General features: G+C 40.9%; 1 long non-coding RNA gene across 1 annotated transcript; it reads left to right on the plus strand.

The window, feature by feature from the left end:
* The first annotated feature begins 1,093 nt into the window (after positions 1-1,093).
* On the plus strand, positions 1,094-6,682 carry LOC139545047 (uncharacterized). Its single transcript, XR_011668987.1, has 4 exons — positions 1,094-1,380; positions 5,464-5,622; positions 5,726-5,841; positions 6,107-6,682. It is a non-coding gene; the product is annotated as an uncharacterized lncRNA (long non-coding RNA).
* Positions 6,683-7,960: the final 1,278 nt, after the last annotated feature.

The raw sequence follows: 7,960 nt of genomic DNA on the forward strand, positions 1-7,960 counted from the left end.
AAACATTGCACAGCAACTGTTTTTATTTATTGTTTTAATTATTATTTTGTTATGTTTTAAATTAATTGCATTTATATATATGGGGTGGGGGGTAAGATGGGGAATACACAGAGTTGGTGACTGAAGTATTCATGACCATTTGAGTATGTACAGTTTTTATTTTTTTTAAGCATCAGCTTTGTAATATGCCACTTTTTTTTAATATATATATATATATATATATATATATAAAAATTGACCTCACTTGGACAAGTAGTAATGTGACAGGAACTTTGATATTTTGATAGTATGCATTTAAATGCAGATTCTGTGTTCTTTTTGGAAGAAAAATACTTTTTTTTTTTTTTAATGTCGTCATTGAAAATAAATATGTTGGTTTAAAATGTGTAGTAAAACAACTACAATAACCACAATGCACCTCTTCCACAAGGTAGTGGGTGGGGAACTCTCGTAAACTCAGTCAGAATGATCGAGGCCTCTAGTGGTCAAAAGGCAGATTTAGCATGGGCAGCGCCAATGAGGGCTTCTGCCGTTTTAAAGTAGTCAACTGGGTGGGGATTCCTATGGGTTGTAGCCATAATGGTGCTGCCCATTCTGTCACAGACACTATAATAGCACAGATATAAAAATGTGTATTCTCTATGGCGGTAACAAGAAATGTCAAATTTGCTTTCAGCTTCTCTTTCACAGTACTGATTTGAGCTTTGATAAGTAATGTTTAGCACATTGAGGATAGCTTGGACGCCTTATTGTTGCCACATCGAAAGCAGGTGGAAGGAGTCTAGTTATACGAAGTCTCAGACAGTTCAGAGACAGGTACTTCAGTGGAAGGAAAAACATCAATGATCAAGCGCATGCATACACCAGTGAAAATGCACTGGCAGGCTTTTGGGTATGTTTACCTGGTTAGGTTCTTAACAAATAGTAATAATTCAAATGTATGACTACAAAAAGCTCAAGCCAAGTTTATTTATCCCATTGGGTCATACAGCTGCAAAGACAACATACAAGTTACACAAGTGTATATACTGAACAAAAACATAAATTATTTTAATCAGTTCATATAAGGAAATCAGTCAGTTGAAATGAATTAATCCCTAATCTATCGGTTTCACATGACTGAGAATACAGATATGCATCTTTGTCACATACCTTAAAAAAAGGAGTGGTGTGGATCAGAAAACCAGTCAGTATCTGGTGTGACCACCATTTTCCTCATGCAGCGCAACACATCTCCTTTGCATAGAGTTGATCAGGTTTTTGATTGTGGAATGTGCCACTCCTATTTAATGGCTGCGAAGTTGCTGTATATTGGTGGGAACTGGAACACACTGTCGTACACGTCAATTCAGAGCATCCCGAACATGGGTGGCATGTCTGGTGAGTATGCAAGCCATGGAAGAACTGGGAAATGTTCAGCTTCGAAGAATTGTGTGTACAGACCCTTGCGACATGGGGCCGTGCATTATCAAGCTGAAACATGAGGTGATGAACGGCACGACAATGGGCCTCAGGTTCTCATCACGGTCTCTGCATTCAAATTACCATCGATAAAATGCAATTGTGTTCGTTGTCCGTAGCTTATGCCTGCCCATATCATAACCCAACTGCCACTATGGGGCACTCTGTTCTCAACACTTTACATGTTGCTTTGATATTCTTTTTCGGTATATTTATAATTTACGACTAGGCGGAGTCACCTCCTTATATGACTAAGATAAACAATCCATCTATGTTGCTTGGCAAGAACTCAGTCTTCCTCTCATTGGTATTATCATGGCCCTGCCTACGTCTAGAACCTTCATGGGTGTGGAAGTGTGTGTGTGAGACACAACTGTTGTGGCGGACCCTCTGGCCTCCCTCCCAGAGGTTTCTTCTCTCTTCAACTGTTGACCTTATCTCGAGTTGACTTCCACATCCCCCCTGGTACCCACTTCACCGAAACTGGCCTGCCTTATCAGGAATTTACTAGATTGTTGCTGTTTACCTCCTTCCGGGTAACGCTCAATGGTTACTGCAGTTTAAATAATGCCCTGCCCAGAAAGCTCATTTCCATAGAGCTCGTCTTCAAGGAGCGAATGGGAGTCAATTGGGCGCCAGCTCAAAAACCAAACATAAGCATGAATTTCGTCAACAAGAAATACAAATATTTTCCGAGATGTGAGACAATTAACTTTTTGTCTGTATAGCTTTGGAATCGTGACATTACGTACTTTCGAGGGAAATACGCAGATTTCTTGACTCATACCCTGACTCTGATTGCTTGACAATTAGCTTAGCAACCGCGTGATGCAGCATGATAACATGAAGCGATTGGTCGACAGTTTGCTGGGCGAGGCGTTATACGTTCCTCCTTTCAGCGCCCAAGGATATTCCTATCTCCTCCTTTCTCTAACATATCTGTATGAACCGGATATAGAAGGTCCATGAATCTGCGTATGCGAAATAGTAGCGGTGCGTGGGTAAAATCACTGGTGAAGCCAGGGGGGGAAAAGCCTTATTACAACCTATTTGTTGAGATAAGTGTTGTTTGCTCTATATTATTCTGTTAGTCAACATGCCTTGCCACCGTCACATATTAGGCCGTCATTGTAAATAATAATTTGTTCTTTAACTGACTTGCCTAGTTAAATAAAATGTTAAAATTAAAAAATTAAATTAAAATAAACAACGTTACCGGGAGCGCGGCGCAGAGGAAATATCAACCTGCACAAAGAAGGACGAGATTGAACTTCATAGAATTTTCCCCCTTAAGCCATATTCGGAAGGGACTAGTATTGCTATAGAACGTCGGTTATGTAATTATTACCCCAGCATGTCTGTTTTTCGAGAAGACGATTCCGACGGGATTAGTTTTACCAAACTGCCCGTCATTCTTTTTTCCCCCCTCATTCACAATTGACCATTATGACGGAAGCCTGGAGTCTCTTCTAGGTGTGAAGATATTTAATATGTCTAGGGACATCCTAATATTGGCCTAATGGCCTTCAGTTCGGAGAAAGTCCAAATAATAATGCATATCAATAAGAACCATAAACTGTAACCTACGCAGACATTTAATCAACTGACATATTTGTCAATGTATCAATTCATTGACACGATATCGTCCACACCATCTTTTAAAAGAGAAGAATGGCACTAGGAAGGTTGATATATTACAGAACAGATCATTCATCTGTAGGCTATGTGCATAGCACTTTGTTTTAAGCATCAATTTGTTCTTACCCAAACTGAGTGCAGCACCTGTTCAACTGTAATATCTCTCAAAACACGGTGATGACGATTTGCACGGGATAAGTATTATCAGAGGACCTTGGAGTTTGTCGGAAATAAATAGTTTTTTTTAGGGCTGAGATCATAACCTTCCGGCCAAGTAAAAATTACTGACGTGGCAGATTCGGACAGGACTAAAATTACAAATGTGGTGATTTATGCTCGTGCACATAATTATATTAACTGAGCTCCCCCAGTAAAACTCTTCCAGTTAACACTATCAATATTTCCCTTTACTGTGGGAATTGTGATCGAATCAATGCAAAATTAGACACTTTCAATGCAACATACCGAAACAAAACAAGCTATGCAAGCGATTTTGTTGTGGAATAGGATTCTATTGCATCTATTTAAAAAAACGGTGTGGCAGAACCAATCAGAGCTGCATTAGGCCTATATGCAAATAGACCATTGCCATATATGGATCTGTGCCATTTTCTTTGAACTGGACTGTGTAAACAGCATGATAGGTCATGAGTAAACGTGCTTGTTTTGAGATCAAAGCGAGAGCTGCATATTTGTTCATATCCTTTGCTAGTTAGTGAGTTATTAGCCCAGTTATAGATCATTTGTAGTCAGCAATGGGCACAAAACATGTGCATTTCTACACATCTTTGAAAAGGGAGTCAGGTAAAGAGCTTTTTTGTCTTAAAGGGGTAGTGTTGTATTTTGAGACAGGCTTGAATAAGCTAAGTAGCCAATAGGCAGAGGGTAGCATAATTTGTCTGATTCTGTAATAATGGTATGGGAATAATAATGCATTTTATTTTGTAAAGTGGTTTCTTGCATCAAACAACAAAATATTTTGAGTCACCTCCTTATCTGAAGGACAAGTGGATAAACAGGTTAATATTAAGCCCTGCATGTTTTTTCCAAAAGTCTCATGGAATGTAGGCCTACGTTGAACACAACACATTGGCTGCTACTGTAGGCTGAATGATAGAACAGCTATTTCCATATTAAAATGTTATGGGATGCATTTTCAAAAAATAGTTTATGGGAGGCCACTCTGGTAGGCTTACATTATTATCAAATAGCCATAGTAGCTGACTTGACCACTGTCTGAAACTGTAATTAAAAGTGGGTACAGCCTCAATGTTCACAGTAAACGGGCGCCGGAAGTTGCACAGAATGTTCACGGTGTTCAAGTTTGAGCTCAGCAGACTTGAAATTTGCTCAGTGCCGGGAAAACTATTAAGGGAACATTGCATTTATGCCTAAGGCTGTGACAATAAGAAGACACAGTGGCAGAATAAATTCAACCACACCTTTGTTTCATTACAAAACTGGAGAGCAACATCTGTCCGGTGGAGTCCACAAAGCATATTGCATGTAACAAACAGTTACATGACCTACATCATGGTCAATCAAGTTAATGTTGCCGACACTTAACACTTTTTTCGTTACTACATGATTCCACATATGTTATTTCATTGTTTTGATGTCTTCACTACTATTCTACAATGTAGAAAATACTAAAAAATAAAGAAAAACCCTTGAATGAGTAGGTGAGTCCAAACTTTTGACTGGTACTGTATGTGATAAGCAAAATTGACACAGTTACAATAGACATCCACCAAATTGATGTTACCTGAATTTTGTTAGCTCACAATAAACACAACAGCTCAATGCTGAGTAAAGAAGGTTAGTACTGTACAGGGATGGTGAAGAGTATTTAAACCATCCTGCAGAAGTAATTGGCAACCAGAAGGGGGCTCTCGTGTCACACTAGTGGTTGCCAAACACGTCCATGCTGTGGTGGCCCACCTAAAGCCTTTGAATATATCTTTCTGCGGTTTACTAACTAAACAAAAGCAATGTTGTTCAGCACAAATACAACAGTCTCACTCTACTCCACCAACAGGTTAGTGCAGTGTTTCTTCATTCTGATCCTGGGGAATCAAAGGGGTACACTTTGTATTGTTTCCCCTAGCACTACACACCTGATTCCATTAATCAAAGGGGTACACTTTGTATTGTTTTCCCTAGCACTACACACCTGATTCCACTAATCAAAGGTTTGATGATGAGTTGATTAAGAAACATTAGGTTACTATTTTCACTATAGTCCTCCTTTGATTGATTTGAAATGTACTGTCTGTTACCATTTGAGGTAATGTACACCTTGCGTTCATATGGTTACGTGTGTGTGTATATGTCTATCATAACCTGTTGTGGTTGTGTGTGTAGGGCGGAGAGGAAGAGAGCCAGTGTGAAGCAGCAACCTTTTCATCCTGGAAAGAACGGACCAATCAGGACAGACATATTTCAGTCCCGCCCCTCAGGTCCAGGAAGTATGTCAGGAGGTGGATGAGTTCATCTATGTGGCCAATGCAGAGACAGGAAGAGGTAACACCAAGACTCCAAAACATTCCTCATACTTGCTCCTATTCCTAGGCCCTTGTTGCCAGCCAGATAATCTTGTCAAGCTAACTGACTGCTGCGCTCACAGAATATGAGCTATCGCAACATCAGGCTGGTTCCACCAGGCTACCTTCCAGGACCAGATCCAGGGAAAGATCAGGCTGGTTCCACCAGGCTACCGTCCAGGACCAGAGCCAGTGAAAGGTGAGACCAAGGCCCCATTCCATAATATCGCCTGCATCTGCAACCCTAGAGCCTCATTGCCTCTTTCCTGCAGGAGTTATGGTCATTTAGCAGATGCTCACTTTGCATTTGTGACACACGATGTAATCGTGATATGCTGTATTCCAATCTCATTTTGTATTACTGGATGTGTCTGTATGTGTCAAGCCACAAATGAAAAGTGATGCATTTGTTTATGGCAACATCTCTACAAATCTACCCTGTCACCCTATTCTGTCTCTATTAGGTGGTGAGGGGGAGGCGTCTCAGATCCAAGCATTGGTGAACCCTGCCTAGTGTTCGTCCTCCAGAACCCTCCTGGTCCTGACTTTTGTGTCCAGAGAGGAACCAGACCCAATCAGAACCACTAGTCGCAGTACTGCTAGATTAAAGACCAGGACCCCCAGTGTGGATATTGCACAGAGGCTCTGCCTGTCCCTGCTGCCCAACCCCTGGATGGTCTGTCTTTCTGTCTGTCTGTCTATGTAGTCTGTCTATGTAGTCTGTCTGTCTGTCTATGTAGTCTGTCTGTCCGTCCGTCCGTCTGTCCGTCCGTCTGTCTGTCTGTCTGTCTGTCTGTCTGTCTGTCTGTCTGTCTGTCTGTCTGTCTGTCTGTCTGTCTGTCTGGTGGGGTGCTCTGGTCTCAGGCTGTAGCTAGCTGTCAAGGAACTACCTTCAGCACAAATGCTTCTGAAGGAATGTTCTACCTCTGATGTGCCTTGTTTCAATGAATCGCAAAAGAAAAAGTCATTATTGGGTAAATATTATTTAATAACCCTGTTGTAATTTTTTTTGTGAATAAATAGTGGGTTGTGAAACAAAACAGAAGTGAAGAGAACTACTGTTTAACTGTAGCTATGGTACTTTAATGAAGGGTTTTGGTTATGACGTTCTTTCTTCTACGACTACTGCGTAGTTTAGAAGCATTTAGAATCATATTGATGTGACAAGGAATTATGGGTAATTTTATTTTTGTATACCTTTATTTCAGCAAATCATGCAATTTCTCTTTCATTTTTTCATATAAGTTATAATTTTTTTATACTCCAAAATATTATGCTTTTATTTTCTTTCATTGTTTAAATTCATGTTCTAAATTACCACTGCACAAGTTGTTAAAAAGCAACTGAAAGCCTTCGGTGGGTCACAGCACAGAAACGTTGGTGAGCTCTGCATCTGGAACAGTGAAAGGCGTTTGCTTCATAGTTCATCAGTAGTTCACAGGCCAACCCTTTCATATCTTCCTTAATCTGCACCATGAAAAAAAAACATAAGAAAAGAAGAAGAAATGGACAGGTGAAACATCTCTCCACTAGGCACATGTATTCCTTCTACTTCTGCTGTGTTTTCAGATGAGCGCAGACTGGAAGGAGAGGAGACAAAGAGAGGAAGTCATTTAAAGTATTGAGATGCACCCCTCTTGCTCAGGCAATGGTACAACATGCTACTCCAAGTTCTCTGTGGTTATTTTCCTCTGAGGTCAGCATTGGCACACTAAACTGAATTCACATCTGTCTGATGGGGGGGAGGACAATGTTCCTATTTACACCACAACGGGGCAGGCCTGCTCCGGCTTCTCAGGGCCAGGGGAAGCTGTAGAATGTAGACTAGTTGCAGCTTGGTTTACTACGCTTTGGGCGTGGGGGTTGCGCTGTGACCCCCCGAAAACAAATAAAAATGAAAACTCAAACCACAAATTTCTAAACACAATCAAGAATGTACTGTAGCAACCCTGTGTTTATAAGCACCAATATCAACTCTACCACATGAGCACGCTGGGCTATGGCCGGAAGGTTGGCGGTTTGAATACCACCGCGGACAAGCTCACTTTCCCTGCCTGTTAACTGTTGATAAAGTATGGATGTTGTTGTCTGATACAATACATTAGAGCTGGAATCCTTAATAGTGAAACTGCCACATCCGTTTCGGATATTACAACAACAAAGAAGTTACTGCAAACAACAAACACTTTACCCACCCCCCCCCCCCCTTGGACATTTTTGCAGAATATGTGCTGCAGTTATAGCATGCTGCTCAACACTCCTCACCTTCATTTCGTCTACAAACCAAAACAATAACAAAGGCCCTGGGGCAGCCGTAG

Source organism: Salvelinus alpinus, chromosome 19 (assembly GCF_045679555.1).
Source record: "Salvelinus alpinus chromosome 19, SLU_Salpinus.1, whole genome shotgun sequence".
Taxonomy (NCBI): Eukaryota; Metazoa; Chordata; class Actinopteri; order Salmoniformes; family Salmonidae; genus Salvelinus; species Salvelinus alpinus.